This window comes from Lithobates pipiens, unplaced genomic scaffold (assembly GCF_037356315.1).
Source record: "Lithobates pipiens isolate NorthernLeopardFrog02 unplaced genomic scaffold, aLitPip1_a1.2 Scaffold_27, whole genome shotgun sequence".
Taxonomy (NCBI): domain Eukaryota; kingdom Metazoa; phylum Chordata; class Amphibia; order Anura; family Ranidae; genus Lithobates; species Lithobates pipiens.
The window spans coordinates 28,649,945-28,666,497 of NW_027507788.1; the positions used below are offsets into that span (position 1 = coordinate 28,649,945).

The following is a 16,553-nucleotide window of genomic DNA, read 5'->3' on the forward strand; positions in this document are numbered from 1 at the left end:
CAGCGGTCAGCAGTAGTGCACGGCAACCCTATGTATTGTGGACCGATAGCGGTCCTTACAGAACAGCAGACTGTAACGCACTCAGGCCTATGTACCGTAGCACCCTATACCAAGTTACCAGTCCTTATAAGAACTTTTGTGGACCAAGCAGGTTGTGTGTTAGTGATTAGCAGACTGTACGTCAGTCCCTATACCAATGAAGGACTGCTGCAGTATAGGGCAGCGGTCAGCAGTAGTGCACGGCAACCCTATGTATTGTGGACCGATAGCGGTCCTTACAGAACAGCAGACTGTAACGCACTCAGGCCTATGTACCGTAGCACCCTATACCAAGTTACCAGTCCTTATAAGAACTTTTGTGGACCAAGCAGGTTGTGTGTTAGTGATTAGCAGACTGTACGTCAGTCCCTATACCAATGAAGGACTGCTGCAGTATAGGGCAGCGGTCAGCAGTAGTGCACGGCAACCCTATGTATTGTGGACCGATAGCGGTCCTTACAGAACAGCAGACTGTACTGCACTCAGGCCTATGTACCGTAGCACCCTATACCAAGTTACCAGTCCTTATAAGAACTTTTGTGGACCAAGCAGGTTGTGTGTTAGTGTTTAGCAGACTGTGCGTCAGTCCCTATACCGCTGAAGGACTGCTGCAGTATAGGGCAGCGGTCAGCAGTAGTGCACGGCAACCCTATGTATTGTGGACCGATAGCGGTCCTTACAGAACAGCAGACTGTAACGCACTCAGGCCTATGTACCGTAGCACCCTATACCAAGTTACCAGTCCTTATAAGAACTTTTGTGGACCAAGCAGGTTGTGTGTTAGTGATTAGCAGACTGTACGTCAGTCCCTATACCAATGAAGGACTGCTGCAGTATAGGGCAGCGGTCAGCAGTAGTGCACGGCAACCCTATGTATTGTGGACCGATAGCGGTCCTTACAGAACAGCAGACTGTAACGCACTCAGGCCTATGTACCGTAGCACCCTATACCAAGTTACCAGTCCTTATAAGAACTTTTGTGGACCAAGCAGGTTGTGTGTTAGTGATTAGCAGACTGTACGTCAGTCCCTATACCAATGAAGGACTGCTGCAGTATAGGGCAGCGGTCAGCAGTAGTGCACGGCAACCCTATGTATTGTGGACCGATAGCGGTCCTTACAGAACAGCAGACTGTAACGCACTCAGGCCTATGTACCGTAGCACCCTATACCAAGTTACCAGTCCTTATAAGAACTTTTGTGGACCAAGCAGGTTGTGTATTAGTGTTTAGCAGACTGTGCGTCAGTCCCTATACCGCTGAAGGACTGCTGCAGTATAGGGCAGCGGTCAGCAGTAGTGCACGGCAACCCTATGTATTGTGGACCGATAGCAGTCCTTACAGAACAGCAGACTGTACTGCACTCAGGCCTATGTACCGTAGCACCCTATACCAAGTTACCAGTCCTTATAAGAACTTTTGTGGACCAAGCAGGTTGTGTGTTAGTGTTTAGCAGACTGTGCGTCAGTCCCTATACCGCTGAAGGACTGCTGCAGTATAGGGCAGCGGTCAGCAGTAGTGCACGTCAACCCTATGTATTGTGGACCGATAGCGGTCCTTACAGAACAGCAGACTGTAACGCACTCAGGCCTATGTACCGTAGCACCCTATACCAAGTTACCAGTCCTTATAAGAACTTTTGTGGACCAAGCAGGTTGTGTATTAGTGTTTAGCAGACTGTGCGTCAGTCCCTATACCGCTGAAGGACTGCTGCAGTATAGGGCAGCGGTCAGCAGTAGTGCACGGCAACCCTATCTATTGTGGACCGATAGCGGTCCTTACAGAACAGCAGACTGTACCGCACCCAAGCCTATGTACCGTAGCACCCTAGACAGACCAAGTTACCAGTCCTTATAAGAACTTTTGTGGAACAAGTGAGTTGTGAATGATTAGCAGACTGCAGCAGAAGGGCAGCAGTCAAGTATAATATTCTTTCTATATTTGGAAGAAAGAATATTATACGTGTACAAGCCTATTACCGTACCACTGATACCAGTCCTGAAAAGAACCTTTGTGGAACTAATAGTAACAGCAAGTCTTTAAAATTATCCTCACTGCCTGACACACTGCTTCCTGCCTGTCCCTATACAAATTGGCAAAAAAGAGTAGGCTGGAACGATTAGCTGGAACAGCTCTTTTGTGGACCTGATAGTAACAGCTAATGATGATGATGATGATGATGATGAAGAAAGACTAATCTGGCTGAGCTGTCCCTAAAATAGCAGCATACAGCGCTCTGTCCCTTTATCTAAACTGACAAAAGAAACTCAGGCTGCTGACCTAACACCTATACCAGTCCTGAAAAGAACTTTTGTGTACCAAATAGCTAGCGTTTTCTCTGTCCCTACTCCACACAGGATCCTTTCCCTACAGTGACAGAAGAAAGAATGTAAAATGGCCACCGGATCGGGTGTATTTATAGGTTAGGGGGAATGTCCAAGTGTCCATGAGCTGTCATGTCTCAATTGGTTGTCCTGTAACACATGATAAACGTGTCACGAAAGGTTAAAGTTCTTGTATACATTAAACACGTAAGTCCGCCGGGGCGAACGACGGAAAAAGGCGTTCGAACCCGCGGACGGCGAAAGTCGGAAATTCGCCGCGAAACGACCGCCGGGCGAACCGTTCGGCCATCACTATTGCTTATAAATTACAGAGAAATGCATTTAAAAGGCACTGGGATTTTAATGCTTGGTCAGCTCTTAACATCTCCATCACCTGAAACGCTCGGGATCCTTTATTACATAAACCAACCCCCGACCCTTGCAAACAACCGGAGAAAGTTGGTGGAGTTTGTGTTCCTGGTGGCCCGGCAGATATTTGCTTGAGCTTGGAGACAACCATTTCTCTATTTTGCTGGAATCCAACAGTGGCTCATGGGGACTATGGTCCATGAGAAGCTCACTTCCATTCTTGAGGAGACTCATGCTAAATTCTTAAAGGTCTGGGCCCCTGGCTAACTTATAACCCATAACCCCCATCTGAACATAGATCACACTCTTGACCTCTCAAGTTTTCTATTTCCAGCTGGTGGCCCACACTGCACTAACCCCTACTCTTTTCACCCTCCACCCCCCCCCCCCCCCCCAGTCCATTCCAGGCAAGTACCCTTTTCAGTTTTCCTCTTCATCCCTGGTTCTTCTTTCTATTCTTCTTTTGTTGTCTATGTTCAGATCTATCCTTCCTCCCACTCTAGAGCTCTTTCTCTGAGCCGATTGGCATCCCCTCTCTCATCTCCCACAGAAGCACTCTTTCCCGTTGGCGTGGAGCACATCCCATTGACATAACCTGTACCCCCCACCCCCTGTGCCGGTCACGGAGCTCCTGGTGCCTTGCAGTTTTCAGTACCTTTTCTCTGCCTACAATTATCTCACATTCTGCTTAACCCTTCTTTTTCTACTTTACCTTAATTTATTTTGTAAAATTTGAAAACTCAATAAACCATTTGAGATGCAAAATACAAAAAGGTTTGCAAGTAAGCTGACTATTTCTGGTAAGGCAGCTCTCAGACAGGCCTCCCTAGATGGGTACCACTATACTGCTGCTGCAAACACAACCAACACAGTTAATTCCGATCCTAGTGTCACAGACACCCTCATTTGGGATCCTTCCCAATTTACCATCCACAAACAGCAGCAGCCCTGATGAAGGGGGAGTCTTTTTCCCCTGAAACGCATTTGCTTGATCACTTGTTGCTATGTTCAATAAACAACTACATATCTACTTCTTGACTTGCATTCCATTGGATATTGGGTGTTCCCTATCTTTCTACCTCTACCAGTACACGCGGTAATGTCCACAAGGCCGTACCCAGAGGCAGCAGCCCAAGCCCCCAAAAAGGGCTTACCACCTCCCTCCCGATGTGTTCTGTCCAGCTACACTGAAGAGAACCCTTCCAACCTGCCCCCACCACCACCTAAACATTGACTTACAACCGACTCAGTCCTGCCCGATCTCCAACCCTACAAATGCTAGATGGGAACCTGGAAGCGACTCAACTTGTAGACATAATGGGTGCCAAACCAAAATGTAAAGAATTTCAAAGAAGCTTTGAATTATTAATAATGCAATCAAACAAAAACAACCAATGTGTTACAGGGACAGCAAACCTTCACCGGGGCTTAGAATGGGTGAAGGACTTGTTTGGTCTCAGAAGATGCTATAACAAAGTGGATCTATACATGGTTTGGTACCAACTCTCCTTCAGGACTTGAATTGTAACTATGTACTCAGCAGGAGTAACATGTTCTATTCCATTCTAAACCTGATGAAGGGGGAATTTTGTTAACCCTGAAATGTGTTAGATGTTTTTGTTTGATCAAATGAATAATTAAAGACATATTTGGACTCTTATATAGCATGATGGCTTTCTCTTCTAAACTCTTTACATATTCAATAAAGACTCACTGGACTCGCATTCGATTTGTGGCACTCTCATTCCTTCTACACTCTTCAGACTACTCTAGGGACCCCAATGATACCATGATTGATAGAGAGCTGCCTTTGAAATTCAGTCTTAAAGCCCAGTTTTGTTCTACTTTTGGGTCCAACACTCTATCAACATGTCTTCTTTAAAACTTTTTTGGAGGATAGAATAGGGAATAATTTAAAGTGGTATTAAACCCAAAGACAAAAATGTGCTAAGTTGCAGCTTGCCAATTCTTAGATGTGGTGGCTGCATTCGTTTTTATTTTTGAGTGTTTTTCTTTTGTTTTTACCTGGCGATTCAGCCAGTAAAACAGTTATTTTTCAGCTTCGCTTACCAGACCAAGATGTCCTTGAAAAAGTGGTAGTTAGAGGGTTGAGCCAAACCATTTACCACTGATTGGGGTGATTACAATGATCAGCTTTTTTATTTATGTAAAACCTTGACTCCAAAAGGAACAAAACTGTTGCTGTAACTGCTTATAAAGTGTCAACTTGAGTTCAGCTTTAATTTGTTAGTCAGGTCCAAGCTAAATCTACTAGTCCAGGGATATGCAATTAGCGGACATCCAGCTGTTGCAGAACCTACAATTCCCATGAGGCATAGCAAGACTTTTAGAGCCACAAGCATGACAGCCAGAGGCAGAGGCATGATGGGACTTGTAGTTTAGCAACAGCTGGAGGTCCGCTAATTGCATATGCCTGTACTAGTCTAAAGCCTTGTACACACGGTACGATTGTTGGCCAACCGACCATCTGATTTTTGTCAAAAGGGTGTGTGCCAGGATCTTGTCTTGCATACTAAAGTTACACAATTTTTGTGCCACAAACACGAACGTAGTGATGCACTACAAGGAATTTCAGCTCTTGAGCGCCACCCTTTGGGCCCCTTCTGCTAATTTTGTGTTTCGTGAGCATCGATTCCGAGCATGCGTGTTTGTACTTTCGACTTTTGTGTACTGACCATATGAAAATCAAACTGCTGTCTGCTGAAAATTTACTAGCCTGCCATCCAACATTTGTTGGCTGAAAGTTGGACAACAATTGTCAAAAGGAGAGTACGAACGGTAAGGTTTTAGGACATTAGTCTGTCAACAGACAATCGCCTGCCAACAATCGTACCATATGTACAAGACTTTACACTACCCTTTCCTCAGACTGACATTTCTGCTGTTCAAGGGTGGCTCCATTGCTCTACCATCCAAAGTGGAGACATCCTAAGATGGGAAATGTTATTGGCTGAATAACCAGGGCAAGTAAAGGGGGGGGGGGGAAGCCTAAAAAAGAAAACGAATGCAGCCACCCCATCTAAGGACTGGTAAGCTGTAATATCACATTTTGTTTATGGGTTCAATACTGTTTAAAACCCATTTAATGTATTTATTTCTATTGTTGGTGTCCCCTTTAACAGACTACAAAGAATACTACTTTTAGAATAGACAAGTTTAAAATTATTTTTCTCTAACAATACTAATTGGCGCAGTCTCTTGCCACGCCCATGACTGTGCCACCATTTCCATAAATTAGGCCGTCCGTTCCATTGAAGTTGGTGGCTGATTGCAGCCCCTGCTCTTAATAAATTATTCAAAGGAAGTATGTTCTCCATCTGGAGCTATATGGCGCTGTATGTTTATACATGTGGGAAAAATGTAATTCCCTCTAATAAATGCTAACCTTGTGCAAAATGACATTGTACATATAATGTATTCATCACGAAGAGGAGACTTGGGCAAGACGCTTTATCTAGTGAACTGGGAATATCCAAGAACAAATGACAATCCATGATTTGATTTAGACCTCTCATACCTATATTGAGTGTTCCCTGCCCCCCCCCCCCCCCCCACAGCCCCCTAATAAACAACGGAATGTTGGTTTTCCTTGAAGCACTTGGAGAAGACTAGCTACAAAAGTACAGTCATTCTCACGTTGTACTGCTATACCAAGTTTCACCAACTGGTGGCACTGCAGATGCCATATTTTTAAAAGCTGAACTCGTGGCAGAAATGATGGACACAAATAATGCAGATCTGTAATCGTTAAAGGCTACCAAAGTGGAGATTCTCCGTTTCGCTCACTGAGCTTCTTAGGTGAAATTTGTTAGAAACACATTACATGCGTTGGTATGATGTGGTGCTATTGATTCTGAATAGTACCCCAACCCACCTTTCCAATATACCAGCATTGCTGTCCAAACAGCAAATACAAGATGTGTGCACCATTTTTGTAAAACATTGGCAGCTCATTTATGGCATAATGTGAACTGCAATGGTATGAATGAGCTCTTAGTGTTCTTTGTATTACCCTTTTCTCTCTCTTTTTTTTTTTTATTTTTTTTTTTTTTTTTTTTTTTTTACGTGTTCAGTTGATTTAAATTTTTTATTTTTCCTTCCTATGTTGCCTGTTTTTTTTTTTTTTTCTTTCCTTGAAAAATTTGGTTAAAAAATGAAAAACAAAAAGGTACAAAAAAGGATCTTCTATGACTATAAGGAGACCTTAAAAGCCCACTGAACCTTTAAAACCCAGCTCTGGGAAACGTAAACATTTTTATACTTGCAGTGGGGCTGTGCCGACGCTGCAAGGGTTCATTGCTCGTTTAGTCTAGGGCAGTGATGGCGAACCTTGGCACCCCAGATGTTTTGGAACTACATTTCCCATAATGCTCATGCACTCTGCAGTGTAGTTGAGCATCATGGGAAATGTAGTTCCAAAACATCTGGGGTGCCAAGGTTGGCCATCACTGGTCTTGGGGCTAGGGAATGGGGAAGAAGAAGCTGTGCGGACCAGTCTAGCAGCGTGCAGGATCTGGTAAGTAGATCTTCTCTTCTATGCCACTCAAACCCAAACAAGCAATGATGCACAAATTGCAGGTGCAGCCCCACTGCTAGGCATCATTTTTAAATTTTTTCCAGAGTTGTGCTTTAAGCGGGAGTAAACCCAGTTTCAAAAAACACTTACGGTACATTCCCGGCATGCCGGAAATGCTAACGTTCACATTGGTTGTGCTCTCAACCAAACTTTCAAACCATCCAATGGCTGGTGTCATAACTGATCACATGTGCAGCATTATGGCAGTTGAAGAATTATTAAAGGCCAAGATGGCGGCTTCCTTGACTGAAAACGATAGAAGGGTTTACTTCCACTTTAAAGCAAAAACACCTTTATTTTTCCTTCCTCCATTGACAGCGAAAAAAGATGCCAAATTTTTTGCCAAGGGTTCACTGTCACTAGCCGTTCCTCCCCTGCTTGTACATGTAGTGCTCTTTGTGTTATTTATGGTTTTATAAGAATAAAGGCATTTTGGAATCTCAGCGTGGTGTGCAGGTATCCAGACTTTTCTTTCTCTAAGGGTGAACCCTGAATGAACCCCCGAAGTGTGGGTGCAGCCCCACTGCTAGGGATCATTTTTAGGTTTTCTGGAGTTGGGATTTTAAAAATCACCTTTATTTTGCCTTTCTCATTGACAGCAAAAAAATTTGCGTAAATTTTTTTTGCCAAGGGTTCGCTGCTCGTTTAGTCTACAGTTTAGGAGAGAGTTTGTGCACTTTAACTTAGCTGATGTCCCCTAGACCCAAACAAGCAATGAACCCCGAAGTGTGGGCGCAGCCCCACTGCTAGGGATCATCTTTAAGTTTTCCAGAGTTGGGCTTAAAAAAACAAAAAAAAAACCTTTATTTTGCCTTCCCCCATTGATGGCGAAAAAAGGTGCCAATTTTTTTTGCCAAGGGATCACTGTCACTAGCCATTCCTCCCCTGCTTGTACATGTAGTGCTCTTTATGTCATTTATGGTTTTATACAAATAAAGGGATTTTTGGATCTCCCCCATTGACAGTAAAAAAATTAGCAAACTTTTTTCGCAATTGTTCGCTGCACGTTTAGTCTGCTCATGACTGTGAGCCTTGCAATGCCTCATGGAACTTGAATGCAACAGCTGGAGGGCCGACAGTTTGAGACCCCTGGTCTATGGGAAAGTTTTGCACCTTAACTTACCTGATCCCCCACTTCCCTAGTCTTGCTAATGTCAGGACCTTGGACCGCTTGAGCAAGGAGAAGAAGCTGTACTGACTGGTCTAGCAGCATGCAGGATCGGGCAAGTAGTTCATCTTTTCTATATCCCCTAGACCCAAATGAGCTATGAACTCCTGAAGTGTTGGCACAGCCACATTGCTAGGGATCATTTTTATGTTTTCCGGAATTGGGCTTTTAAAAACCACCCTTGTTTTGCCTTCTGCATTGACGGCAAAAATTTTTGCCAAAATCTTATAGGGACGTGAAATCGCTCAATTTTGCTCATCCCTAATCCTAATTTCAAATGATTCTACTGATTTAATAATTCTTATTATTGGAAGAGCTGTCGTTTTATCCAATCAATGCTCTGCCATTCGACTTTTACGATTGCCCAAAAAATATCTTTGTATATCATCTGCATCCCTTCAGCACTGACAGGAGGGGCAAATCGTCTCCCCGGTGGCTGAGATTGCTAAAAATGCACCAGACATAGCTCTATGTGATCGGGAGACGTGCCTGGACTTCCGATCCGCGCTGTATACAATTAGCATTATGTAAATACAGGAGAATGGTTCCTGAGAGACTCACAGGGGTGGTTATACATTACAATATATCTGTCTGCCGCTGTGTGTATGTATTAAACCTTCCCCCTCCTGACCACTCAGTGCTTTCCGCTTGCAGAGCAGGCTGAGATAAGGCGCAGTATTTCTAGTGACCATTTTCGTGGAGAGTTTTCATCATATACCGCTAATTAAATTAACATATTGCACATAACGGGCTCCATTTAGAAGAAGGGGTATTGCCAGTTTTGCGGTTTCCATAGCAACAGCAATGTTACATCTAGAAAAGGATGAGATTCACTGGGCTGCACTATTAAACTGGACAGGTCATATATTTTTGGGGATCCGGTGACATTATTCAGTCTTGGCTCTATGACGTCTGTACAGTTATATGGAAACACTAGGAGGATTGATTGTGAGAGAGTTGGGGGCAATGTGCCTATAGGCAGAGTTTGGAGGGCAGGATCCCACTTTAGGTATTTGTAAAGCCACCAGAGAAGATATGGAAAGTGGTAGTCAGTTTTGAACAACACTTTAGGCAAGAGGAAAGGCCCAACTGTAGTTGATGTGGAAAGGCCCAATTCGGGGGGGGGTATCCAGGCTCAGTCTGCCCCTGGACAGACTGAACTTTTACTCGGCATCCCCAGACATGCATAAAGATTACAACTTAAGAAATTCTGATTTGCAGAAATGATTCAGATCAGTAACTTAGAAACTGTTGAAGAAATTACGAATAAGGGCACAGGTAGCAGTAAGCACCCGATAGAGCAGCTTTTCCTCTCTACCGTCTCCAAAACTAGAAAAAATTTTCCAGGAGGACTTTATTAGTATTTATTCAAATACAGTTTAACACAACACAACTTTTTTCCGTGTAATTACTAAATAACCATTGCCCTTTCATCGTTTGCCGCCACAAAGCAGATAGAAGCGCTATATGGCCAAACATTTGTAAACACCTTACCATTACTCCTTTAAGAGCTTGTTGGACATTACATTCCATTCCAAAATCATGGGCATTCATGTGGAATTGCCCCATCCTGTGGCTTTAACAGCCTCAAGTCTTCTGGGAAGGCATTTGACAATTTTTTGCGCGTTTATGGAAATTTGTTCCCGGTCTGACAGAAGAGAATTTGTGAGGTCAGGTTGGATGAGAAGACCTGTCCCGTAATAAGCACTAATTTATCCCAAAGGTGTTTAGTAGGGTTGAGGTCAGGCAAATATCCCTGCGCCAATCCAAATAGATAGAGAGGGGCGGGTACTGCTGCAGACACTGAGAGTAATATCACAACCCAGATAAGCAGAGAAAAAGAATAGACTAGTGCTGCGTTGTACAAATAAAGTGCAGAAGTGGGAAAAGTATTGAGCTATACTAACAAGAGGCAATAGTACACATAAAAGCTTTAGATGGAGTGCAGTAAACGCAAGTGCATAAATAAACAAAGTTACTTCAATGCACAATAAGAATAGAATAAATAAGAAGTCACAATATATCTCACAAAAAATGTCTGTGAAAAAACCCTTATTCAAAATCAAGTGCAAAATTTATAGTGACTCAGTATTGCTCCAAAAAATAAACATATAAAATGCGGGTACTAGTAAACATTGTGGAAAAATTTATATATAATAAATCACAGTATATTAAAAGGTTAATCCAAAAAAATATATATATAAAAAAAGTAAATCCAAAAAATAGAATAAAAAATTAAATTAAATTAGATCAATGTCCGTGCAGCAGTTTAAAAAAAACCTGCAACTTATAGTTACTGAATATCCATAAATTAAAAATGTAAAGGTGCTGGTAAACGTTTCCGCGGTGCAGTGCCAGTGATGGGTGGCTTCTCCCCTTCTGTGAAGCTAAATAAATGGGTATCCCCTTACCTTACTACTGCAAGGTAACAGCATATATATGAGAAGGCTTTGTAATGGAATGGCTGTGTGTCCCCTGGAGAGACGTCCCCAATATGGTCTCACAGGTGATGTTGGTCCTAATAGTATGTAGCGTTCCCTTTAGGATCACTGGAGCGGGTGAACCTTTGCTTCATAGAGAAGAGACCCATGAAAACACAACACACGTTCACCCTCCTGGAACTTAGGATAAGTTCCTAAGTTCCAGGAGGGTGAACGTGTGTTGTGTTTTCATTGGCCTCTTGTACCTAAGTTCCAGGAGGGTGAATGTGTGTTTTGTTTTCATGGGCCTCTTGTACCTAAGTTCCAGGAGGGTGAACGTGTGTTTTGTTTTCATGGGCCTCTTGTTCCTAAGTTCCAGGAGGATGAACGTGTGTTGTGTTTTCATGGGTCTCTTGTTCCTAAGTTCCAGGAGGGTGAACGTGTGTTGTGTTTTCATGGGCCTCTTGTTCCTAAGTTCCAGGAGGGTGAACGTGTGTTGTGTTTTCATGGGCCTCTTGTACCTAAGTTCCAGGAGGGTGAACGTGTGTTTTGTTTTCATGGGCCTCTTGTCCCTAAGTTCCAGGAGGGTGAACATGTGTTGTGTTTTCATGGGCCTCTTGTCCCTAAGTTCCAGGAGGGTGAACGTGTGTTGTGTTTTCATGGGCCTCTTGTCCCTAAGTTCCAGGAGGATGAGCGTGTGTTGTGTTTTCATGGGCCTCTTGTTCCTAAGTTCCAGGAGGATGAACGTGTGTTTTGTTTTCATTGGCCTCTTGTTCCTAAGTTCCAGGAGGGTGAACGTGTGTTTTGTTTTCATGGGCCTCTTGTTCCTAAGTTCCAGGAGGATGAACGTGTGTTGTGTTTTCATGGGTCTCTTGTTCCTAAGTTCCAGGAGGGTGAACGTGTGTTGTGTTTTCATGGGCCTCTTGTTCCTAAGTTCCAGGAGGGTGAACGTGTGTTGTGTTTTCATGGGCCTCTTGTACCTAAGTTCCAGGAGGGTGAACGTGTGTTTTGTTTTCATGGGCCTCTTGTCCCTAAGTTCCAGGAGGGTGAACATGTGTTGTGTTTTCATGGGCCTCTTGTCCCTAAGTTCCAGGAGGGTGAACGTGTGTTGTGTTTTCATGGGCCTCTTGTCCCTAAGTTCCAGGAGGATGAGCGTGTGTTGTGTTTTCATGGGCCTCTTGTTCCTAAGTTCCAGGAGGATGAACGTGTGTTTTGTTTTCATTGGCCTCTTGTTCCTAAGTTCCAGGAGGGTGAACGTGTGTTTTGTTTTCATGGGCCTCTTGTACCTAAGTTCCAGGAGGCTGAACTTGTGTTGTGTTTTTATGGGCCTCTTGTCCCTAAGTTCCAGGAGGGTGAACGTGTGTTGTGTTTTCATGGGCCTCTTGTTCCTAAGTTCCAGGAGGGTGAACGTGTGTTTTGTTTTCATGGGCCTCTTGTACCTAAGTTCCATTAGGGTGAACGTGTGTTTTGTTTTCATGGGCCTCTTGTCCCTAAGTTCCAGGAGGGTGAACGTGTGTTGTGTTTTCATGGGCCTCTTGAACCTAAGTTCCAGGAGGGTGAACGTGTGTTTTGTTTTCATGGGCCTCTTGTACCTAAGTTCCAGGAGGGTGAACGTGTGTTTTGTTTTCATGGGCCTCTTGTTCCAGGAGGGTGAACGTGTGTTGTTTTCATGGATCTCTTGTTCCTAAGTTCCAGGAGGGTGAACTTGTGTTGTGTTTTCATGGGCCTCTTGTTCCTAAGTTCCAGGAGGGTGATCGTGTGTTGTGTTTTCATGGGCCTCTTGCTAAGTTCCAGGAGGGTGAACGTGTGTTTTGTTTTCATGGGCCTCTTGTACCTAAGTTCCAGGAGGGTGAACTTGTGTTGTGTTTTTATGGGCCTCTTGTCCCTAAGTTCCAGGAGGGTGAACGTGTGTTGTGTTTTCATGGGCCTCTTGTTCCTAAGTTCCAGGAGGGTGAACGTGTGTTGTGTTTTCATGGGCCTCTTGTACCTAAGTTCCATTAGGGTGAACGTGTGTTTTGTTTTCATGGGCCTCTTGTCCCTAAGTTCCAGGAGGGTGAACGTGTGTTGTGTTTTCATGGGCCTCTTGAACCTAAGTTCCAGGAGGGTGAGCGTGTTTTGTGTTTTCATGGGCCTCTTGAACCTAAGTTCCAGGAGGGTGAACGTGTGTTTTGTTTTCATGGGCCTCTTGTACCTAAGTTCCAGGAGGGTGAACGTGTGTTTTGTTTTCATGGGCCTCTTGTTCCAGGAGGGTGAACGTGTGTTGTTTTCATGGATCTCTTGTTCCTAAGTTCCAGGAGGGTGAACGTGTGTTGTGTTTTCATGGGCCTCTTGTTCCTAAGTTCCAGGAGGGTGAACGTGTGTTGTGTTTTCATGGGCCTCTTGCTAAGTTCCAGGAGGGTGAACGTGTGTTGTGTTTTCATAGGCCTCTTGCGCCTAAGTTCCAGGAAGGTGAACGTGTGTTGTGTTTTCATGGGCCTCTTGTGCCTAAGTTCCAGGAGGGTGAACGTGTGTTTTGTTTTCATGGGCCTCTTGTACCTAAGTTCCAGGAGGGTGAACGTGTGTTGTGTTTTCATGGGCCTCTTGTTCCTAAGTTCCAGGAGGGTGAACTTGTGTTGTGTTTTCATGGGCCTCTTGTTCCTAAGTTCCAGGAGGGTGAACGTGTGTTGTGTTTTCATGGGCCTCTTGTTCCTAAGTTCCAGGAGGGTGAACGTGTGTTGTGTTTTCATGGGCCTCTTGCTAAGTTCCAGGAGGGTGAACGTGTGTTGTGTTTTCATAGGCCTCTTGCGCCTAAGTTCCAGGAAGGTGAACGTGTGTTGTGTTTTCATGGGCCTCTTGTGCCTAAGTTCCAGGAGGGTGAACGTGTGTTTTGTTTTCATGGGCCTCTTGTACCTAAGTTCCAGGAGGGTGAACGTGTGTTGTGTTTTCATGGGCCTCTTGTTCCTAAGTTCCAGGAGGGTGAACTTGTGTTGTGTTTTCATGGGCCTCTTGTTCCTAAGTTCCAGGAGGGTGAACGTGTGTTGTGTTTTCATGGGCCTCTTGTTCCTAAGTTCCAGGAGGGTGAACGTGTGTTGTGTTTTCATGGGCCTCTTGCTAAGTTCCAGGAGGGTGAACGTGTGTTGTGTTTTCATAGGCCTCTTGCGCCTAAGTTCCAGGAAGGTGAACGTGTGTTGTGTTTTCATGGGCCTCTTGTGCCTAAGTTCCAGGAGGGTGAACGTGTGTTTTGTTTTCATGGGCCTCTTGTCCCTAAGTTCCAGGAGGGTGAACGTGTGTTGTGTTTTCATGGGCCTCTTGTTCCTAAGTTCCAGGAGGGTGAACGTGTGTTTTGTTTTCATGGGCCTCTTGTACCTAAGTTCCATTAGGGTGAACGTGTGTTTTGTTTTCATGGGCCTCTTGTCCCTAAGTTCCAGGAGGGTGAACGTGTGTTGTGTTTTCATGGGCCTCTTGAACCTAAGTTCCAGGAGGGTGAACGTGTGTTTTGTTTTCATGGGCCTCTTGTACCTAAGTTCCAGGAGGGTGAACGTGTGTTTTGTTTTCATGGGCCTCTTGTTCCAGGAGGGTGAACGTGTGTTGTTTTCATGGATCTCTTGTTCCTAAGTTCCAGGAGGGTGAACTTGTGTTGTGTTTTCATGGGCCTCTTGTTCCTAAGTTCCAGGAGGGTGATCGTGTGTTGTGTTTTCATGGGCCTCTTGCTAAGTTCCAGGAGGGTGAACGTGTGTTTTGTTTTCATGGGCCTCTTGTACCTAAGTTCCAGGAGGGTGAACTTGTGTTGTGTTTTTATGGGCCTCTTGTCCCTAAGTTCCAGGAGGGTGAACGTGTGTTGTGTTTTCATGGGCCTCTTGTTCCTAAGTTCCAGGAGGGTGAACGTGTGTTGTGTTTTCATGGGCCTCTTGTACCTAAGTTCCATTAGGGTGAACGTGTGTTTTGTTTTCATGGGCCTCTTGTCCCTAAGTTCCAGGAGGGTGAACGTGTGTTGTGTTTTCATGGGCCTCTTGAACCTAAGTTCCAGGAGGGTGAGCGTGTTTTGTGTTTTCATGGGCCTCTTGAACCTAAGTTCCAGGAGGGTGAACGTGTGTTTTGTTTTCATGGGCCTCTTGTACCTAAGTTCCAGGAGGGTGAACGTGTGTTTTGTTTTCATGGGCCTCTTGTTCCAGGAGGGTGAACGTGTGTTGTTTTCATGGATCTCTTGTTCCTAAGTTCCAGGAGGGTGAACGTGTGTTGTGTTTTCATGGGCCTCTTGTTCCTAAGTTCCAGGAGGGTGAACGTGTGTTGTGTTTTCATGGGCCTCTTGCTAAGTTCCAGGAGGGTGAACGTGTGTTGTGTTTTCATAGGCCTCTTGCGCCTAAGTTCCAGGAAGGTGAACGTGTGTTGTGTTTTCATGGGCCTCTTGTGCCTAAGTTCCAGGAGGGTGAACGTGTGTTTTGTTTTCATGGGCCTCTTGTACCTAAGTTCCAGGAGGGTGAACGTGTGTTGTGTTTTCATGGGCCTCTTGTTCCTAAGTTCCAGGAGGGTGAACTTGTGTTGTGTTTTCATGGGCCTCTTGTTCCTAAGTTCCAGGAGGGTGAACGTGTGTTGTGTTTTCATGGGCCTCTTGTTCCTAAGTTCCAGGAGGGTGAACGTGTGTTGTGTTTTCATGGGCCTCTTGCTAAGTTCCAGGAGGGTGAACGTGTGTTGTGTTTTCATAGGCCTCTTGCGCCTAAGTTCCAGGAAGGTGAACGTGTGTTGTGTTTTCATGGGCCTCTTGTGCCTAAGTTCCAGGAGGGTGAACGTGTGTTTTGTTTTCATGGGCCTCTTGTACCTAAGTTCCAGGAGGGTGAACGTGTGTTGTGTTTTCATGGGCCTCTTGTTCCTAAGTTCCAGGAGGGTGAACTTGTGTTGTGTTTTCATGGGCCTCTTGTTCCTAAGTTCCAGGAGGGTGAACGTGTGTTGTGTTTTCATGGGCCTCTTGTTCCTAAGTTCCAGGAGGGTGAACGTGTGTTGTGTTTTCATGGGCCTCTTGCTAAGTTCCAGGAGGGTGAACGTGTGTTGTGTTTTCATAGGCCTCTTGCGCCTAAGTTCCAGGAAGGTGAACGTGTGTTGTGTTTTCATGGGCCTCTTGTGCCTAAGTTCCAGGAGGGTGAACGTGTGTTTTGTTTTCATGGGCCTCTTGTACCTAAGTTCCAGGAGGGTGAACGTGTGTTGTGTTTTCATGGGCCTCTTGTTCCTAAGTTCCAGGAGGGTGAACTTGTGTTGTGTTTTCATGGGCCTCTTGTTCCTAAGTTCCAGGAGGGTGAACGTGTGTTTTGTTTTCATGGGCCTCTTGTTCCTAAGTTCCAGGAGGGTGAACGTGTGTTGCGTTTTCATGGGCCTCTTCTCTATGAAGCAAAGGTTCACCCGCTCCAGTGATCACAAGGCATTAACAGTACTCTTCACTGCAAAAACCTAAACTCAACAACATAAAGGGATGTCCATACACGTTTGGTCACCAAGTAGGTGTGAAGGGTTGGGTTTCACAAACATTTGGCCATATAGTGTACCTGTATATTGAAGAAAAATGGCCACATCCTTGGGTCGGAGTGGTGATTTTCAGATCTGTTGCTTGTATCTGCCATATAGTATTTGATCTGAGCTAAGAAAGAGTCTGACCATAGAGTTTCATTCC

General features: G+C 44.7%; 1 protein-coding gene across 1 annotated transcript in view; it reads left to right on the forward strand.

Annotated features, from left to right (window-relative positions):
* The window catches only part of CADM4 (cell adhesion molecule 4), a 636,874-nt gene that overhangs the window by 554,254 nt on the left and 66,067 nt on the right, over nt 1-16,553 (forward strand). The gene's annotated exons all lie outside the window — the stretch shown is intronic.